Below are 21,752 nucleotides of genomic sequence, written 5' to 3'. Positions count from 1 at the left end.
AGTAGGAAGACTTTTTCCCCTGCAGTGTAATATATTAAGATAAGTGCTCAGAGAGTGAGGGGTCCCATATTTGGCTTCATCTTTCATTCTAAAATTTTTATGTAAACCTGACCCTTAAGCTACTGGTATTACACAGCAGATTTTTTTTTTTTTCTACAAAACCTGCCTTTGTATCTTAAAATTCAGTATGACAGAATTTAAATAGTTATATAAATATCTTGAGATTGATGTTTAGTTTTTGATGCATGCTCTGAAGCAAAATAAAATATATTCCTTTCTGCAACAGAAATGTTTAGGATTTAACACTTTGAAATATTATGTTTCTTCATGATATCATTTGACCAGCATTGTATCAAAACTGGCAATTTTTTTTTCCAAATTATTTAATTTGAAGGAACTATTTCCTTTCTATTTCAATTTTTTCTAAGCAATATTACTTTTTGTTTTAACTTGCACTTTTATTTTTGAATTATTGGTGAATCAACAAATTATTATTTCACTGGTTTTATTCACAAGACTTAGGAAAAAAAAAAAAGTTTAATTTTTAGTAATAATTAAGACATTATAAGATCCAAAAACCAGACAAGCCTCTCATGAACCTGTCTTCTTTGGGGTTTTTCATTGGAATTTTTCTGTTTGATGTATTTTCACTGAATATGCTAAGTAATTGTCCCTGTCACAGGCAAGCTTTACCTACTCAAGATCTTCAAAGTATTTTCAGCTATAAAATAATTTTTTTTTTTTTTTTATTATAACATTTTTTATTGGTGATTACTGGTATGCACATTCTTACAGAAGAAACACAAAGATAATTCTCCACTGTTACAATGTGCATCTTTAACCTTGAAATGTTACAAGAATAAAAGAGTAGGAAAAGAACAATCACATTTTCTTGGAAGGAATTTGTTCATTTACAGCTGTAGCCTGAGATTTGATAAGATGATGACTCAGCTGGCTGGATGGAACGTGATAAGAAATGATAATAAACTGGCTGTAGGCCAAACTCATAAAAACAAGGTAGAAAATTTCCACAGAATTACACTTCTGAGACAGACATATGCATAATGCATTAGACTACATGTAAACATTTATCGATACTGGAATCCAGTAATCATTAATTCTCAAGAATGGAAACATTTTGAGCAGAGATAGTCAAGTATAACTGATTTTTTAAATTATTTTATTTATTTATTTATTTATTTATTTATTTATTTTCTCCACTGTGTGCTTATCCATAAAGATTCCTTAAGTATATTGTGAACTTTTCCTTCAGGAGCTATTCACAAATAAAAACAAACAAATAAATAAATAAATGGTCTCGTAACTCCTTATAATTTCAGTGCATATGGGACTAAGCGAAGAGCAAATGAATATGGGAAGATTGTTTTTAAATGGACTTTCCTCTTCTTTCCCTGGTTTTCATCTGCTACCTTGGACTCAGTTTTTCTCTTCATGTAATACAGAACATATCTGTAGCCCCATTTCACAATATACCCAAGACCCTTTTCTGGAGAGTTTCACTTTCAGTGGAAGAGCTCTAGATGGTTGGCCAGGATGTTGCAGTGCCAAATGGAAGATCTTGAAATGGAGTGGGATCAATAATGAGCATCACAGACCTTGTATGTTTTTATTGACAGTATGGAATGACAAAGGATTAAAATTTATTTTTGAATTTTTCTTAATTATTTTATGGTTACTGCTACCTAACACCTCTAGAAGGGGTATATCTCTTGATGTTTTCACATGATAGGCAAAGTACCTAAACATGAACTGCAACTGCTTTATACTGGATATGCCAAAGTATTCATTTAGTCCTTATTCATTACTGCAGATGTTGCTTCTTATCCTTCAGTGAGATCTATTTTTCTGCAGTTGCTGTGGAATATGTTAACACATCTGTGATTTTCTTTGATTTCCTCCAAATATTCCCCCAAACTAAACACACTGTCATGAATCCTGGTTTAGCATCTTGCTGACTACACTAATTCATTGCAAATGAGTTGTTTAGTCTGCTTTAAAAAAATCACTGCCAAAGGTATCAGAAAAAGTAGGTCTAATACAAATATGTAAAAAGGCAAGGTTCAGTGGGTAAGGTTTACTCATCTCCCTACTACATGGATGAAACATACAGAGGAATATCACATAAGAAAAAAACCTAAAATTATTCATGTGGAGAGTGAAGACATTAAGGATAAGGATGGAAAGGGTGAGGGTCACAAGGGGAGAGGATAAAGGAGAACCTTCCACTGAATGACAAATTTCAGAGTGAACTCTCTTTTCAAACTTAAACTCAGACTTGGCCAATGGTTTTTGTCTAAAGGATTTAGCAGCACTTAATGAATTGATTTAAGTTAATTTTTATAAGATGATCAATAGAATTTATGACAATTATAGCAGTGACAATTTTAGATCTAAGAGGGCAGTATTTATACTACACATGCTATAAGTATTTACATCAATTCACATACAGATGTAAAGAAGGTACAAAGGTATATTCTGAAAGATTTCCCTCAAATTCACTGAAATATTCACGTCAGGTGCCTTTGCATGTCTCAACAGGCTTAGGATTAATGAGCTTCAAGGACTTGGGATATCAGCCCAGGCCCCATCATCAGCTTTAGGCCCACCAAATATCTCCAGTTCAAGAGTTTTTGAGTTTTAAGAGTCAGAGAGAGGTGCTGGCACTGCATCCTGTGGTCCAGGAGATATTGAAGAGCCTCACTTAGGGTCACTTTTTACAGGACCACAAAATGATGCGGTTTAGTAATCCATGAAACTTCCTTCCTCAGGCTGATAATCGCTGGAGTCTCTGAAATACTTGGATTTTTTGCCAAAATTTCTGTAACAATCATAGTTTCCAAAACTCCAGGTATGATAGTATTGTTCCATTCAGGCTTTGATTAAGCGAGGGAAGGTTCCAAGGCTATCAGGGGATGATTGATTATCTGCTCTCTCGCTCTTCACCTCAGTACCACTCCCACCTTGGCCATGTAAGAATTCCTGGTATGACCAAGGGACAGTTCACTTCCCAACTCATTACACAAAAGGTTAATGCCTAATGGAAATCACTGAGATCATATTTTTATCCCCATCCCACTGTTAGAGAGTGAGTGACTCAGTTACTGGCTGGGGTTAAACCATGACCGTGGCCTTAAATCACCCTGACATTCCTGTATCCACAAAATCTCTAAATCATCAAAAAGTGTAAAAACCTGTCTCTGCAATGGAAAGACATATTTCCAGAGCTTCTACCAAATCTCCATGAGGATGTCATAGGTTTTTTTCCTGGATTGCATACAGAAAAGGAGACATAGTACTTTACCTAAGATTTGCTGCTCAGGATCACTAACTATAGGCAGGGAATTCAGCAGCTGAAGATCATAGGGACCTATAGCTCGAACATGAGTAGACTCTGTCTGCATCTCCTCAGATAATCAGCAAAAGCTCTGTCTGCAAAAAGCTACACAAATGCACTCATCCTTTGATGCATGGTGTAATCATATTCCCATCCATTTAATATCGACCACATTGATTTATTATCATTTTAATTTCCTAAGAAAGAGATACTAGATACTACAAAATCTAATGCTTCACAGAAGTCTACAAATATTTCAGCAATGATATTACCTTTATCAATTCAATCATCAAAAGATTATGGAATCATCAAAGGCATCCACAGGGAGTTTGTTTGTCCTGGTTCATTGAATTTTTTTTCTGTTCTAGAGACCCAGCTGTGAATTATCATTAGTATGGCAAGGAAAACCATTTACACTTCTTTAAGCAATCTTAGAGTCTTTTTTTTGTTTGTTTTTCTCCTACCATCCCTTTCTCATTTTTGCTTGTTTTTGTTTTAGTCTATTCTTTTCTTTAAGAAGTGATGAATTCCCTGCTGCTTTCACTATTGATTGGCTAGAGGCCCTTGCACCAGTGAAAGCTAGAAGGCAAAGCTGCTGAAAGATGTTCCCAAGTCTTGTTTTCTTTAATGATTTGGAGCATCACTGAAAATAATGTCACCCTCGTCATCTTCATTGGAATCCAACCTGAAACAGTGTGCATGTTTAAAAGTCATAAAGGATGTTGTTTACTTTGATATAGTAATATCTTTGTGCATAAATTAAAAGTATCAGCACTCATTTTTTAACTTCCTCCTGTGCACACAGGCAGATTTTTTTGTTTGTTTGTTTCACAACAGTATATTTTTTCTGTTAGGTTGGTAAAGGAATAGAAAAAACATACTTCCTTTTATCAGCCTTATTTTTAGATTTACATATATTTAATAATATTTTCTTCCACATGAAGCTCTAAGGTCCTGGAAACCAGGGGGAGAAAAGGTTGAGAAAGTGGTTTTAAATTATCTGTGAGGTATGCTTTTGGTTGATTGATTACTTGGGTTTCTTTGTTTTGGTCTTTTTTTTTTTTTTTGGTGGCATTTTTTCTTTGTCTAGTTTTGTTTTTGTGGGTTTTTTTTAACATCACTGCAAGGACTATTACATCTTTCAGAATGGACATAGAGGAAGCAGTAAATGAAGAAATGTTAGAAGTCATTATGGATGGAGACTACAGAAGGAAAAATGGGGAAAAATTTTACTCCTGCCTTTCAGTGTGTTAGTCTCTTTGCAGAGACTCAACAACCCCAGCTATATTTCCAGATTATGATATCTTTGTATGTTGGTGAGAATTAAAAAAATATCATAAATTTATAAAGACTTCAATAAAGTTCACTTGCTCTTTTATACACTCATTTTCAAAAGCTAAATTCTGGATTTCCACTACTTGGTGAAAGTTCCCATTTCCTTTTCTAGTGACTATTTTAGGATGTGCTTTTACTCATGAAGTTTGGAACTCTAGGCTACCCCAGAGATTTAGATATCCATGGGCAAGGGTATTTTCACACTTATTTGTGTGTTTTCTTATCTATTTTGTAGTCATGGTGATTAACTCAGTCTTGTGGACATAGCAGTCCAACGTGTCCTTTAGGAATATCACTGTGGTGAAAGAGAACATCACAATGGGCTCCCCAAGGCTTTAGCAGAACTGCTCCATCCCCAAAAAACATTACAAAGGACCCAGAATAATCATAGAATCACAGAATGGTTTGGGTTGGAAAGGACCTTAAAGATCATCGAGTTGCAACTCCTCTGCCATGAGCTGGGACATCTTGCACTAGACCAGGCTGTTCAGAGAATTGTTCATAAATCTCCTCAGAGGCACTTTGTATTCCCAGTACAGGCCTGTTCACACATGCTCACAGCACGTTGATACAAATATGATATTTCTACTCCAAGAATTTTTTCTTCATCAGGAGTAGGGAGATCTCGAGACACATCAGATAAAAGCGCTTTTAGATTAGGCAAAATACACAACAGACATATCCTCTGGCACTCAGTGACACATCTTTGTAGGTCCTATGAGGCAAATTGATTTCCTAAGAGTATGCCTTGGGTGACATGACATTCTTTTTTCCCCTCCATTAGAGGATGTTGCCTTGCAATGCTCTTTACCCCTGTGGGACTGAATGCTGAATAAAGCACTTCCCATTGCAAGAATAAGAGCAAAACCTAACCTTTAATCTTTAGCACATTGGTGCTACAGACACATCTGCAGGAGGACAAGATATTTCCTGTGAAAGTCAGGCTGCCTACTTCTTTGGCTGAGAATAAAGCAAGGAAAACTTCATTTTCTAGATAAAATGCTATTCATGAGGTTGGACTTTTTCCCTTCCCCCTGTGTCTCCTGAGATGTGTTAGCAGCTGGGAAGATAATGTGTGTCACTGCAATATCTGCAACATTATCAAAGAGAGCATGGGAATGGTCACATCCCCATCACAGTAATAATTTAATTTATTCCTAAGGCATCAGCATCTTCATCCAGTCTCTGACTGAATGACAGCTCAGAGTCTGCAAAGGCATCAAAGTGATCCTGGTACACTATGAGCAGCCAACTAGGTTGACAGATTTTTATAAAATTCAGCATAGCTACATGCTTTTCCCAACCAGTTTTCAATAATTTTTATTTCTATGTGTATGTATGTATAATATCTATATGATAGCCTGCTGAACTCCATGCCAATTAAGGAGGATTTGCATGTATGTAGTTTTGTGGTTTTTTTTTAATTTTCCTTTTTCTCTTCTTTTAATGAAAAATCTGTCTGTCAAGGATGAGGTTCTGTTGTCCTAGCTGCCATGTAAATATTCACTAAGAAAAATACAGAGTCATAGTAAAGATTAAATATAAAATGTAGGAAAAACATTGTTTTCCCTACAGGGATGGAGTAGGGAATTATTAGATGAATATTGTAGGACTCAGAACTTTAAAATAAAGTAATAAATCTATGCCTTGGCTCAGGAATGACTGATCTTACTTTGTGCTTGCTTATCCTAGGCCAAGGTTTATAGGACAATTTTAAGGGTTTTTTTAAGCTTTGGTGCTTAATGCTTTTTTTAAGCATTGATAATTTTCTTTGAAGCCCTTGACTGAAATTTTAGTGGGTCAGGCTTTTGTTGTTGCAGACTATGACTGTCGACATGCTCAGGGCACAGATACTCTACTCACATTTTAAACAGGAGTGGTTCCTACCAGAAAGCAGAATCAGACAAGAGTCAGGGGTGACTCCAAAGGCATGAACCAAACAGTACTAAAGGTTAAAGCTGAAGCGAATTTCCAAAATCATTAAGTAAATCATCCTTTGCTTCTCTTCTACTTGGCCACAGGAAACTATCTTTTCTTTTCTTTTCTTTTCTTTTCTTTTCTTTTCTTTTCTTTTCTTTTCTTTTCTTTTCTTTTCTTTTCTTTTCTTTTCTTTTCTTTTCTTTTCTTTTCTTTTCTTTTCTTTTCTTTTCTTTTCTTTTCTTTCATTGTTTTTTTCATTCTTTCTTTTATTCTTTCTCTTTCTTTCTTCCTCACCTTAGGAGTGGAGTAAGCGACTCCAGGAGAAGCAATGTGTACTGAAGATTAGTTCACATACAGATCAGGTGCTTGGGTTTGGGTCCATAATCATGCCTTAAACACACACATTATTGTCCAGGATAAACTCTGTGCAGTAGGATATGGAGTCACTGAATCATAGAAGCATAAAATCATTAAGGTTGGAAAAGACCTTTAAGATCATTGAGTCCAACTGTCAACCCAGCACCACCATGTTCACCATTAAAGCAAGTTTGAATGTTCACCAAATTCACATGTTTTCTGAATACTTCCAGGGATGATGACTCCACTACTTCCCTGGGCAGTTTGTTACAAAATTTTACAACCCTTTGTGTGAAGAAACGTTTTCTAAGATCCAATCTAAACATCCCCTGGTGAAACTTGAGCCCATATTATCTTGTCCTATCAATTGTTGTTTGGGAGAAGAGATTGCTCCCCACCTGGCTGCAACCATTTTTCTGGTACTTCTAGACAGGAATAAGATTCCTCCTGAGCCTCTTCTACTCCAGGCTAAATATCCCCAGATTCCTCAGCTTTTCCTCACAAGACTTGTGTTTTGGCCCTTTCACTAGCCTTATGAAATGGAGGTTTGCCTCCAAGTTCCTCAGCCCAAATCCTGAGTAAAGTCCCAGAAAAAACTTGAGTCTGCATCAAGTTCTTATTCATCTAAAGAATAGACATTGCAGTCCAACCATTCACTTGAACCTCTTGTCTTAGGTCCCTTGAAGATTAGACTTCAGTTCTAGAAGACCTGGCCTCCCTTAATACTGCTTTAGTACTTCACCACCAGCAGATTGTCTTCTCCTTGAAACTAATTTGTGTTTCCTGTGCTATTTAAAATATGCTGCATAAAAAAGACTGACTGGAAACAAAAATCTTTGAGGAATAGAATAGTAGAAAATTGCATGTAGCTGCTTCTGAAAGGAGGATAAACCCAAACAAGGATTTAAAGGTGGTAAAGGTGGTAAAAATCAAGATTATTATACTAAATTAAATAATTTCTCATAGAAGTAAGTCCATCTATTCTGGAATACTTAAAGTTTTTTTTGTGGCTATAACATCGCAAATCATATGAGAACAAGAAAACATATTGTGTATCTCAAACTTTGGTATGTTATAGGAGTATTCTTCTCTGCCTCAATTTACTGACTCCAGTAAATGATTATGTATTAAGAGTATATAAAAAGAGAAAATTACCTGAGTTTTAAGAAATGATTAAATGATAATCTGCCCTGCTTGAAGAAAAATAAGTGAAAATAAAACCAATATCTATAGAAAATTGTCCTGAATTTTCAGGCTCAAGGAAAAAAAATACTCTGGCTGAAAGTTAAATTCTTATCTCAGTTTCATGTCTTTTCTCTAAAAAATTTCTCTGAGATAGACTTTGAAATTAAATTACGTCACTCCGGTAGTTTTCATGTCTTCATTTGAAAATGTGTAAGATGTTTTCATTTTCATAAGCAATCAACATTCTCAAGTAATCTGTTTGATGGATTGAGTTTTCCAAATGTGATGGTGAGCATCTACTTGAAAACCAAAATCATGCCAGAAAATGAAGATACCTAAAAGAGACTACTTTTATGTTAAAGTCTAGATCATTTGAGTTATAAAATGACAGAAGTTTACCATCAATTCTGCTTTGGTGATCATTTGCACAATACAGTTATTTGCATCAGTGCGGTGTAAATGAATAGCTAGTAATGAAACAGCTTCCTTTTGAGTCAGCAGAATTAACAGTGGTTTCAAATGTCCTAAAATCCTTTTATTCAGAGAGTGATGGAAAGACAGGAGAAAAAAAGTTACATTTTGTGATCTATAAAATGGGGTTTATCTTTAGCTTTTTTATAGGCATATTTTTGCTCTCTTGTGGATTGATTTTGCTGCAGATCTGATGAGAACAGACAATGTGAGAAAAGCTCAGCTGATCAGAGGAGAAGCCATTTCACTGGCTCTTTCCTGCTCTCAGTTTTGATTTCACTTTGCAAAATAAAAAATGAAATTTTCAGAGCCAAAGAGGATTTTGTGAAAAACATATGTTTGAGTTCCAATTTACTGTACCTCAATCTGAATCACTCAGGCAGGGTCTTGGAGCCAAAGTTTTCAGACCCAACTGATCACCATGCTTGTTTCAAATTTATTTTCCTGATACATCTTTTTCCTACTAATTGTATACAAAGAGACATACAGATTGTGTGTGCGAGCAATACATATATATATCTCTTTATATTTATAAAAATAGACATATTTTTTTCCCTGGAAACTTCATGTAAACTAAATCAGTGAAAGAGTAACAGAATTATTTCTGCTACTTTTAGTAACAAATAAACCGTAACAGATTAAAAACAGAAGGGAGGAAAAAAAAAAGCAATTTTATTTTATTTTTTTTTTATTATATTTTAAAATTTTGAAAATTCATAATACTGGCAAGTTTTCTTCTCAGTGAATATGGATTTCTCACACCAACATTGTCTCAAATACAGATAATATCAGTTCCAAGCAAAAGACTGTGTCACATCCAAATGGGTTTGATGGGTTTTCATGTTTTCCTCACCTCTCAGTTTTCCATGGCAATTTTGCCTGTCAGAGCACGAGGTTTACAATAAAATTATTAAATGGCTTGTGCTACCACAGTGCATCTCCAGAGCCATACAGGCAGCACTCTGCTCTGCACTGCCTTTTGTTAGAAAATGAATGAAGTTCAAGGTCTTGCATGCTCTCTTCAAAGTATTCCCGCTCTCGGCTTAGGATACTTAAGGAAAAAAACACCACCTAAATCTTTGAGATGAAGAATTTGGCTGACAGTTTTAGTCCCTAGGTGCAAGGAGCTGTCTGCTGGTACAGGAGACCAAATGAGAGAAAAATAGAATATTTTCAGGGGGCAGTCCAAGGCTGCGAAGTAATTCACTTCAAGAACTTGGAACTGCTATAAGTGTCACCACTCCTCACTCTAAGTGCTTTCTGTAACAATACCTGGCAACGTGCATCTGAAGAAAAGGAGAATACAAAGCAAAATAAGTCACATCATTACAGGTATTTCTTTCTCAGGGAGTGGTGGAGAAAAAAAAAATCAAGACCTGAGACTTGTTAGTCACATCATTTAAAACACTGTGGAAAACCTTTATATATTAGAAAGATGGTCTGAAAGAATAAAAATAAGAATAAGAATGACAAGAATAGAAATAGAAATAGAAATAGAAATAGAAATAGAAATAGAAATAGAAATTAACAGAACAGAACAGAATAGAATAGAATAGAAATAATGGAAGAGGACAGAACTGAGCTGAACTGAATTTTCAGATGGAATTTGCTCGATTGAAAGGTTACTATCTTGTGTGCAGGAAGATAAACATTCTATTTATTGTATTTAAACCTTGTACCTGAAGGCAGAACATGCACTGGCAGCACTCCATGATAGGTGATTTTTTTGATATTATTCAGTATTTTCTTATGTTCTCCAGTGTGTCCACGTGCAGCCGCCTGGAACCACATCCCTTATTTTCATACTAGAATTTCTTTGAAGTGAGATTGCATTTTTTCAGGTAATTGTAGAAAGCTCAGTTCAATAAGCTTTTTTTTTTTTTTTTTTTTTTTTTTTTTTTTTTTTTTTTTTTCCCCTGCAATGGAATTACTCAGTTCTACCACAGCAGAAGAACTGTGGCTGCTAAAAGCTGTCAACACATATTTTGTGTTCTCTGGCTGTAATACATAAAGAGAAGAGAGTTGAACAAGGTCAGTCTAGAGCTCAGTAGGACTCGGGTGTGACCTGTTCAGATTGAAAACATTTACCTCCTCCCATCTGAAATAAATTTGGACTGCCTCCTGACATAGCTTCACTACTGTCTCTATCTGTTAACAAATACAAGAATCATAGTCTTGTTCCCTGTCTGCTTTCTCAGTGTTTGTTTTAGAGAATTTTTCCTTGCTTTCTTCCTGACTAATGAGCCACAGTTTTTAATTCCTTTGCCTGAGTAAATTTATACCTTTTTTGCCTCATTTTAAACACAACAGTTATGAAAATGAGAATTTTTAAAATTAATTCTATCACAATTTCATTGTGCATAGACACAGATTTTTTGCTGGATTTTCTGTTCTGATGGATCTGAAATGATGACTAATGAAAGTCTGCCTGAGAGGAAAGAGCAGGGAGAGGAGAAGTTCAGTCACTTAGCTTGCTGCTTGACTTTTGATTCAGTTTAACTGATACTTGATGCTATGCTATATAGGTGTCAGATTCAAGAAAACTAAACATGTCTAAAAGTGAAAACCATTTTTATGAGCTGTTTCTTGGTTTATCCTCAACACTAAAACTCTGTTCTGCACTCGCAATCTGAAGAGGAAGAAAGAAAATTCCTTATCAAATCCCAAATATTTCACCGAATAAACTTATTTCCTGGAGGAAAGCTGAGAAAATAGATGTAGTGTTGAGAATGGGCATAGTGCTTTCTGTGCTCACATTGTTCTTCTCAATCTGTAAGGCAAACTCCATGGCTGAGGAAGAGCAGTAGCACAGAAAGGACGAAAGGGCCATTCTTTGCCAGCCCTCCCTATAATGAGTGCAGTGGTGAAGCAGAGAGTTCATTGCAGATTGCAGTGAAGCAAACATTTAAGGAGTAGAGGAATACAGATAATGGAAAACATGCAGGTACTAAAGAGAGGCATGAAGTGGCAGAGGAAAGGCAACGTAGGACAAATTATACAAGTACTTTGTGCTGCAGCAAAGCAATAGGCTTGTCATGCATTCTTTCTTTTGCTGTGTTTGCATGAGGAATTTTTTTGCTTTCTGTACTTTACCCAGAAGAATTATCACCAAAAAAGAACACAGTAGTGTCCTGGGCAAGTTTGCTGAGTATATGCAATCTGAAGAGGCCCAGCTGCATAGCAACTGCAGCAATCATTACCTTTGTCCTATTTTGTTAGCTCTCAAATAGGTGTATGTGGCTTTTGGCAAGATGTGGATGGGGTGCAAATGTAGCAGACAACAGAAAACATGTTATCAATAATTTACAATTGTGCATGATCCATTTTAAGCAGGAAATGCATATTAAGTATTTTGTAATATATAAAGTCACTTGCCATAAGTTAAAGTGTAGTGCTCAGCTGTCTGGAAATCATGAATTACATACCTCCTCCTCCAACTCACACTCCAAGGAAATGGAAAATGACCTGCAAATTTCCTACCCAGAGACTATCTGACCACCTCACAGCTGCTGTGACACCACTGTCTTGTAGAAAAGATACTAATGAGAGTGACCCAAGAGGGAAGAGACTCCTCAGGAATCTCACACTCGTGTATTTCCAGGCTTCAAAATTTACTGGGCTATACCATTTCATACTGAAAGAAATAAAAACAAGAACAAAACCAAAAATTCCCATAAAATTCTTCAGCTATTTGCCATGGAAAATAGTCTGCAGGGTTAAAAAAAAACCCAAACAAAACAAAAAGCAAAGACTTGTGAAGGCTTATAAAGCAATCTGCCATCTCATCATAATGAAGTCAGGTTCGTTTGCACACACTGCATAATTTCTCACAGCAAAACGAGATTTTATTCATCAAGGGCACATTAGCAGCTTTGGGCAAGTGTTCTGTTCAGATGAGTCACACAATATTGCTGAAAAATTATGAAGACTCCTTCATTGGCAGCATTTCAGAAAACAGAGACACACTTAGAGGCCACTTGGCTGGGATGCAAGTTGTGCCCCACAAAGCTGCAAGAACAGCAAGAATAGCCTCAAAGATGAAACAGAAAGTGTCAAAGACATGACAAATATTTTTCTGGTTTTGGTTTATTTTTTTCTTTTTTCACTTTCCAAGCAAATGAAAAGGATTTGTTTAGCATTACTAGGTTCCATTTGACATGGGTAGTTTCAGCATTCTCGCTGCAGAGAGTGTGCCCTTAGCTCTGTGGGTCTGCTTCTGGAAGAAGAAGACAGATTCTGCTTTACATGTAAAATTTTGAAATACTAGTGGTATATTTGAAATGGAATGGCTACCTTTTTGTTTTCTAATACATGCTGGTTCCAGAGCCATTTCATGGAAGAAAGGGTAGACTTGAAGGCTATCCATGAAAATATCCACAAAAATCCTTTCTACAGTCAGAGCATGAATGAACTTTCACTTTTTAGAAAAAAATATCTTCCAGAGTACCTCCATTTCTTAGTTGTGCTTGCCTGAGTGTGTTACCATGGTGATTAGGAGATTCTGGAAATTAACTTCATTTTATGATTATTGTGAAACATTTGTATGTGAGCTGATGATCTGTATTTCAGAACCAGACCTTGAAGAGACCAGATCTTGCTAATCTTTTGGGGATTAGCAGCTTTTCCACCATGAAAAAATAAAGAGCAACCTAGGTTAAAGAAGGCCAGGCTTGTAATTGATGAATTGAACCATTAGTGATTTCACTCCAGTCGCACTTCTTTAAATCAGCCAGAAATCCATCCCAGTATGCTGTTAATTTTCTGCCAAAAAGCAATTGGATATGTAAACACTATGAAAATGAAGCAGCAAAACCAGTCAAACAAACCAGCTGTCAAATCATGTGTCTTCTGCCAACGACCACTGTCCTGCAACACCCTGCCCTGTCAGTGAAAATATTCCCTTTACTATTCCACAGATACAATTGCAGCTTCACTCTTTCAAGAGTGGCTAACAATGACAACAGCAATGACGCTTTGGTTCTATCTAGAGAAGAGAGATTTCTCCTTACTGGAAGTAAAATAGCAGGAGTTTAAGGTATGTTATCTAGATGGATGTACACTTCTTGTTATAAACAGACATTTGTTCTTTATACATTTGATTTTCTATTGACAACTGAAAGAATTTTGGCAACGTCCTTGTAAATGGGGGTAACCTTTGACATGAAAAATGTGTAATTATTGAAAAGGTAGAAAATTTAAAGTAGCAGACACCACAGCATCAGTGGGTTCTGATCTTGGCTGACCCCAAATGCCACCCCCCACCCCCCTCCAGCCTCCCTCACTAAACCTGGAGCACCTCCTCTGCCTCCTTCTTTACCTTCAGACCTTGGTGTCTGCACGGCATTCCCTTTCAGGTTTTTCTCATTCCTCACTCCCATGTGCTGTTCAACAAGTTTTACCCTTTCTTAATTATCACAGAATATTCACCTTATCTCCTACTCCCCTAAATGGAGCTAAACAGGAAAGATCCAAGACCCCAAACAGACATCTGTGGTACTTGTAACCATTCTATAGGCTGAATAGGATCCCTTAACAACTGTTCTCTGCGACCAAGCACCTAACCTGTGTTTTATCCATCTGATTGCCCAGATATGTTCACTTGAATAAGCAGAAAAGTTTGAGAAAAAGTTCCAGAAATCAAAGCAAATGTCTGCCACACCTCCCTTGGCCACAAAAACCCTCAGCTTATCACAGGAAGCAATCTGGTTGGTCATGCAAGATTTAGCCATGATAAATTCATGCTAATTGTTACAGATCACTTCCTTTTTTTATGCCTCCAGAGAAGTGGTTTCAGAGGGATTCACTCCATGTTTTTCCCTGACACTTGTGTCATTATCCTTTAATCTTCTGGATTGTCACCTTTTGAAAAAGGTGTGTGATAGGTCCTTTTCTGCATTCACCAGGAATCTTCCCAAGTCTCCCCAGCCTGTTGACAGAGTGGCTTTCAAGGACGTTGGCTATGCCTTTCAGCAGCCTTGGATGTATCTTCTTGGATCCCAGTTTTATAGGGGTTGATTTCTCTCTAGAAATCACTGACTCTTCCCTCATCCATTGACTTCCCCTTGAATCCTTTCTCTGGTCAAAAATGCCTGAGCAAACAGGGCACTGATTTCTTCATGTCTCTTGTATGTATATCTTAATGGTCTGCTTGGAAACTTTCCTTCAGTTGTTTAATTAGTCATTTACTGTACCAATAACCAATATAAAACTGAGAAGACATAGAGATTTTAGAGATTTGAAAACAACAACAAGAACAACAACAACAACAACAACAACAACAAAACCAACTAAACAAAAAACCACCAAAATCCAACAAAACAAAACAAAACAAACAAGAGCACAATACATATATATTGGTTTATAACTCCAGAGGTTTTTATTTACATTCTGGACTTTTTCTCTCAATTTTTGTTGCTCTGTCCCATCTTCTTCCCATCTTTTTCTCTTTTGACATTAAAAATACCACAACAGGGCTTAAAAGCATTCTTAAATGAGTAAAAAATGGCATAATTCCTACTTTCCTGTGCCCCAGCCAGAAAAATTTGTTTAAATTCATTGTAATGTGATGTGTGACTTTTCTATTTCAATAATCAGGGTGCTTGAACTATGATGCATAGGCACTGCTCTGTTTTGAAGTACACTTGAGGAAGAAAAGAATTCAGACCTTAGTTCTTCAAGACTGAACACATCACACAAAAGCCAAAGCGTCCCACTTTCACAAATCTCAGCAATGATTCAGAATCCTGCTAACTTTTCAAAGACAAGGTCAAATTAGATTTTGATGAGGTGCAGAGGACCAAGCTCTTAAGCAATCTGTTGAATTCTAGGAAGTAATTAATATGTTATTAGGAAAAAGTTCTGATTATGAATTTGGCATTACCTGTGCTTGACCATGAGCAGAGTTCAGAGGCAAGTGGCAAGCAAAATCCTTGGTCTGTAAAAAAAACCCACCTTGAGAGAATAAAGAAGCACAAATGCAAACTATTCTAATTTTCAGAGTGAAATGTAGGAAGCAAGGATTACCTTGGGCAATTGAAGCAGATGGTCATTGTGCATAGTGTGTTTTTTAGAGGGTAGTCTTCATTATCACTGTGTTGGGATCTGTAATTCACACCAGTGAAAATGAAGGTTTGCACACCAGAGAAAATCAAGGCTTTACTATGAAATGAAAGAAATATTTCTGGGATCAAAGTGGGGGCACTAGTACATTTCTCTGTGTTGTGGTTTAACTCTGTCTGAGAAGTCAGCCCCACACAGCCACATGCTCCCTTTTCCCCTGTAGGACAAGGGAAAGAGAGTCAGAAATATTAAAGTGAAAAAACTCATGAGAAAAAGACATTTTAATAGGTAAAGTGAAAACCATGAATATTAAAAAAAAAGCAAAACAAAGAATTAACTGACTAATTTGGATAGGCAGGCAGGTGCTCAGCCATCAGGACAGCAGGGCCTCTTTACATGTAAGGGAGACTTGGGAAAAGAAATTCCATCACTCCAAATATCCCCCTGCTGCTTCTCCTCCCCCAGCTTTATATGCTGAGCATATAAATGACCCCATGTGGTCTGGAATATCCCTTAGATCAAGTGGGGCAGCTGTCCTGGCTGTGTCCCCTCTCAGCTCCTTGTGCATCCTCAGCCTCCTTCCTAGTGGGGTGAAAAGCAGAAGACACCTCAATGCTGTGTAAGCACTGTTGAAATAAACCCAGAATTATCAATACTGTTTCCAGGACAAATCCAAAGCATAGCCCCATGCTAGCTACTGGGAAGAAAATTAACTCCATCCTAACTAAAACCAGCCCACTATACTGGAAACAGTACATTTCTACATTTGTCACTATGATCTGTGTGTGATCTGGCCACCTTGGCTGACCCATTTTTCTGCTAAGCTGATCTCTCTGGCCCAGTGTGCTCTGCAGCACAACTGTCAGGTAGAACCAGTCAATGGAAATGGAGACACTAGATTAGAGACATTAAATAAAGCTGTTTTCCCTCCCTCCTTTTTTTTTATTGTAGCAACGTAGATGGATGGGAAGGCATGTGAAGATCTCACGTTATACAGATGGTGAAGATCTTGAGGGACTCCAAGAGCTACAGGCAGAGTAATAGACAGAAACTAGAGATTATCTTTTTCAAAAATGTAAATTTTTGAGTTTTTGAGAATTTGGGGGATAATGTCTTAGACAAAGCCTGTGGGTATTTCTCCACATTTTATTCAAGACTAGTCAGTCATGAACTCAGTATTTTTTGGGTCTGTTGCATCCATTTAGAGAGAAGATGAGCTAGGGAAAGTCACACCTCTGTTGAATCAGATCAAAGTTCTGTCTTGTCTTGAAATGTTCTTTACCAGCAGCAAATGCCTACGGAAGTGTATAAGAACAGAGGAAATGTATGTGGCATCTTCCCTTCTCACTTCCCAATTATATACACTTCCTCTGCTTCCAGCAATCTGTGAATGATGGGTGAATTAGAACACATAAGAAAGGATCTGCTATATATGGATGTGCTCAACTGCAAGCAATGTTCACAGTTTGGATTTCTGGAGATTTTGGAAGCAACTCCAAAATGAAAAAAAAAAAAAAAAAAAAATAAAAAAAAAAAAAAAAAAAAAAAAAAAAATAAAAAGTCAAATGTGCAACTCGTCGCATTTCATGAATTAAATTTTGAAGAAGCATTCATGCACCAAACATGGTATATTTTTGTAGCATTTAAAAATGTTTTGATTCTTTAATGATCTTTTATATCAAAAAGCCTATAAAGTCTGTATTTTTTTAGCATTATTAGGAAAAATAAATGCTTTTAAGCAAATTAGCTGATAGCTCTTAGTTTTTCAAGGATTTTTTTATTTGGTCTTAAACCAGGAACTTAATCAGGAACTTAATTTAAAGTACTTTTCCAAATGAAGAGTCTTGGTTAGAAAAAAAAGTGAGTTTTGAGGGGTTTTCTTTTTGAAATCTTGATAAGGATGCATGTCCTGCAGACTAACTACTTGATTATTCCATGCTTCCCTCCCCCCAAAAAAATTTGTGCTGGAGAGAAAGGAGAATTACTAGGAATATGGATGAACATGGAAGAAGGGCTGATAAGGAGTGGAAAGATTCTCAGGGGAGGCAAAGCAGAAAAGATAAATTGCAGAGTAATGTAATACTCCTCATATAAAACTGAATGCAATAAGATTGAATTATGAGGAAGGTATGATTATGTTTTTAAAGGATACACACCATTATGCAAGCTGCTAAAGAAAGAAAAAGTGATTTGTGACTGACTACTGAACTAGATTCTGTCTACGATAAGTGGTGGTAATAAAAAATATTCATTTAAAATTCCAAATGTAATACTTTTCACATAATGTTGTTTGTTAAAGCAAAATATTTCATTTTCTTCTCTTATTTTGCTGTGCAATCTTAAGAGATTGAAGATCATTATTATTGAAAAAGTAAGAGGCTTTATATTCTTCAAAACTGTATTCTTTAATAATGAACTTAATGTAAAGGAATAGAAAAAGTCAGTCATGATTTTTAATACAACAGTCAACAAAATTTAGAGGAAGAGATGATCAACAAGAGCAATTACAAAAGGATGACATTCATGGAAAAAAACTGACACATAATCTAACAGAAGGAGTCTGGCTTCCCTCTCAGCCTGTCTCTGTTGTGTTTTCCAAGGGAAGTTTTTTATCACTTCTCAGATCTGCAGTGTAAGAAAAAGAAAGAAATTCATAATAGTAGTTGAATTCTTTGTGGTCCTTCATTCCAAATCACCTTCCTGTCCTTTACCTACCTTTCTGGGGATTTGTCAGGCACTTACTGAAAACTGTTAAGTGCACTCCTAGTGCAGCTCCTTTGGTTTTGTTTTTTAACTCCCTGTAGTTTCCAGACCATATGTTCTTTGACATTCTTTTTAATTAGTGACAGATGGATGAAAGAATTTTAGATCCTAGACTGAATTTCTTGCTGTTGTGATTTTTTCCTTAAAATGAGACTTTCCACACACTATTAATTTCTCAAAATACTTGGCTTCTAATTGGTGTTGGCTCCCCTTCTCTGTTCTATCAATGCCTTGGTTTTGTTTTCAGCGAGTAAGAAAGAAAGGAAAAAAAAAGACTATTCATTTGAACAATGGGATTTTTTTTACCCTATATGCAGTGGCAGTTGATGATCCTGTAGGTCTAGTCTGCTTCTCATTCTGATTAGTGTTGTCAGGATTTCTGAAAGGAAAGTCTGGCATTAAACTAAGTGAATTACACAACAGTTATAAAGAGTTTGATACTTTATTTAAAAGCATGTTCAGGAGAGCAAACACAGCAAAACACCACCAAAAACGTAAAAGAAAGAGTAAGGCAGTCTCTCTGGTATAATATGACAACCACCATTTCATATTGTCTTTTACTTTAGAACTGCACAAATGCTCCTTTTATGATTGTCTTCGATAATCTTGTATTTTCTTGGTTAGTTGCTTCTTTTTTTTTTTTTTTTTGGTGTGTGCCTTATTCTCCACTGCTATGGGTAACAAAGCTCATTGGGCATTTAAGGTCTTCATAAATTACTTGAAAAATAGTTGCTCTTCCTTTTGCTCATTAAATAGTACCTTGTTTCCAAGGAATCTGGTATTGCTTGTGCTGTGATTTTGAAGGTATTTTCAACACAGCAATTTTACCTCCTGCCAGATAAAGAACAAAAAAACCCACCCAAAATTAGCACATAACCCCTCATTTAATCTACTAATCCCCTAAAATTTATTTCATGTATGAAACAAAGAGGACCTAGTTTTATGCTTAAGAATATAGTTAGTAACAACAAAGAAACAGGATGGAAATGCAATTGTTGGCAACATAATAAGTGCTGCCAGTGTTGAATAGAAAAAGGTTTTTGAAGGGGGCCTACAGGGAAGGCAGAGGGGGTTTCTTCATCAGAAATTACAGTGATAGGACATAGAGTAATGAGTAGAAACTGAAAGAGGGGAAATTTAGGTTAGATATTAACTGTGAGGGTGGTGAGACACTGGAACAGGTTGTTCAGGGAGGTTGTGGTGTCCTGCTCCTGGAAGTGTTCAAAACCAGGTGGGATAAGGACTTGAGCAACCTGGTCTAGTGGGAGGTGTCCCTGCGCATAGTAGGGAGGTTTGGAACTTGATGATCTTAAAAGTCCCTTCCAAACCTTCAAATCCCATTATGCTGATTAAGAAAGGTTTTATTGTGTAGATGTCATGGATAAACCCCAGTTGGCAACTAAGTGACACACAACCTCTTCTCCACCCCTCAGTGGGTTCGAGAATCCAAAATAAGATGTAGATTTTGTGAATTCAGAACAGTTTAATAATTGAAGCAAAATAAAATATAATACTTATGGTGAAATAATTAAACGCATAAATAAGAATATAATAACAAAAAATGTAATACTAATGCTGGAAATTAATAGGAAAGAGAGAAGAAGGTGTAAAACTCAAGACAGACAAGTAATACAAAATACTGTTGCTCACCATCCACTGACCAATGCCCAGCTGGTGCCTGATCAGTAATTAGTGGCTCCCAGACAAGTCCCTCATTTCAGAAAACTCCCCCTAATTTATTTATTGGTATGACATTCTCTTGTGTGGAATATCCCTTTGGCCAGTTTGGGTCACCTTTCCGGGCCATGCTCCCTGATGGCTTCTTGAACACATCCTCTGACAGGGCATGAGACACTGAAAATCCTTGATTTAGAGTAAGCATTACTGAGCAACAGCCAAAACATCAGTGTGCTACCAACATTCTCATACTAAATTCAAAACACAGTACTGTACCAGCTACCAATAAGAAAATTATCTCAACAAAAACCAGGACAGTAGACACATCATTAAGTTATAACTTTGAGAAATATTTATCAAATAACACTGACCACAACTACCCAAACCTATGCAGACCTCCTAAATAAAGCTTTTTGGAAGCAGACAGTTTGGAATGACAAGATGGTGGCTAGCATAGATATTAATAAACATATTTTTCTCAGCTGGAATGGGATGCTGCTTCCCAGCAACACACCCAAAATTGCTAGATATGACAAAGTGGATCGTTTATATACCTTGCATTGTATGTTATTGGGATGAAACTACACAGCATGTCTTTTCCCTGCACAGAGAACAAATAATATTTACTTTCATTGGTTGGCCAGAAGAAATAATAACAGAATATTTTACCATCATATTCCTTGGAGGATTAATCTAGTAGTATATGCATCTATTTTTATCTTCTATTAATCTGTTGATTTACACAGTTACTTTCCTTATTCATGTTTCCCATTTTGCTGCCTTGCTCTGGTCCTCTATGAGGAAGAGAGAGATTGAATGTGTCCTTTCAATATTGATTCAATTTCTTTTGTCAGAACCCCTACTAAAAGACAAGAAATAACATGCAAAGGAACATATTTATCCAACAGGACACACGGTAATTGTCATTTCCTATCCAGTCAGGACTATTGTTTAACTCACTATGCTTTTTTCCTGAGTAAAAAAAAGTCCTGAGAGATTGAAAGGGATAATATATTTTGCCTAAAAAATCCTTTCAGATGAGCTCCTCGAATATTTACAAAGGAGAGAAAGAAAGTTTTTGTTGCTGAGCTGTTTTGGAGGAGCAGATTGAAGGCCTAGAGCTCAGCAGCAGAACTGCTGCACCTGTGGCTGTGCGACAGTGACGAACAGCTGGTGGTGATTAGCACAGCAAAAACCCATCTACCCAACATATTTCCCTCTGATAAAGAAAAGAGCAAGCTGCACAAAAAAACCCAAATAAACAAACTGTCACAGCCTGCAGCCTCCACTTTTCTCATCAAACCTTAGGGAGGGGCATCTTTTTGACAAAGGGATCTCAAGAGCAGAAACAGTGGGATGTGTGGTTGTGTTTGATCTTCCACTCTTAGGGCAGACTTAGAGGAAATGTAGAAAGTTGACATCACTATCAAATTTTGCTATTTAAGTTCAAAAATATCATTTTATTATGGAGATCGAAAGTTTAAAATACTTTTCTTGTGGTAGGTAGGCTTTTATCACCCTTAAAAAAGTTGGTGGCTATGTTGTGTGTATATATTTTTCTGTGTCCAAATTCATGTCGTTTTATCGAGCTGCTTCTTTAAATAACCTACAAAACAACACCAAAAAAAAA

This window comes from Zosterops lateralis (assembly GCF_965231275.1).
Source record: "Zosterops lateralis genome assembly, chromosome: 1".
Classification (NCBI taxonomy): Eukaryota; Metazoa; Chordata; class Aves; order Passeriformes; family Zosteropidae; genus Zosterops; species Zosterops lateralis.
Note: the sequence above shows the minus strand (reverse complement) of the source record.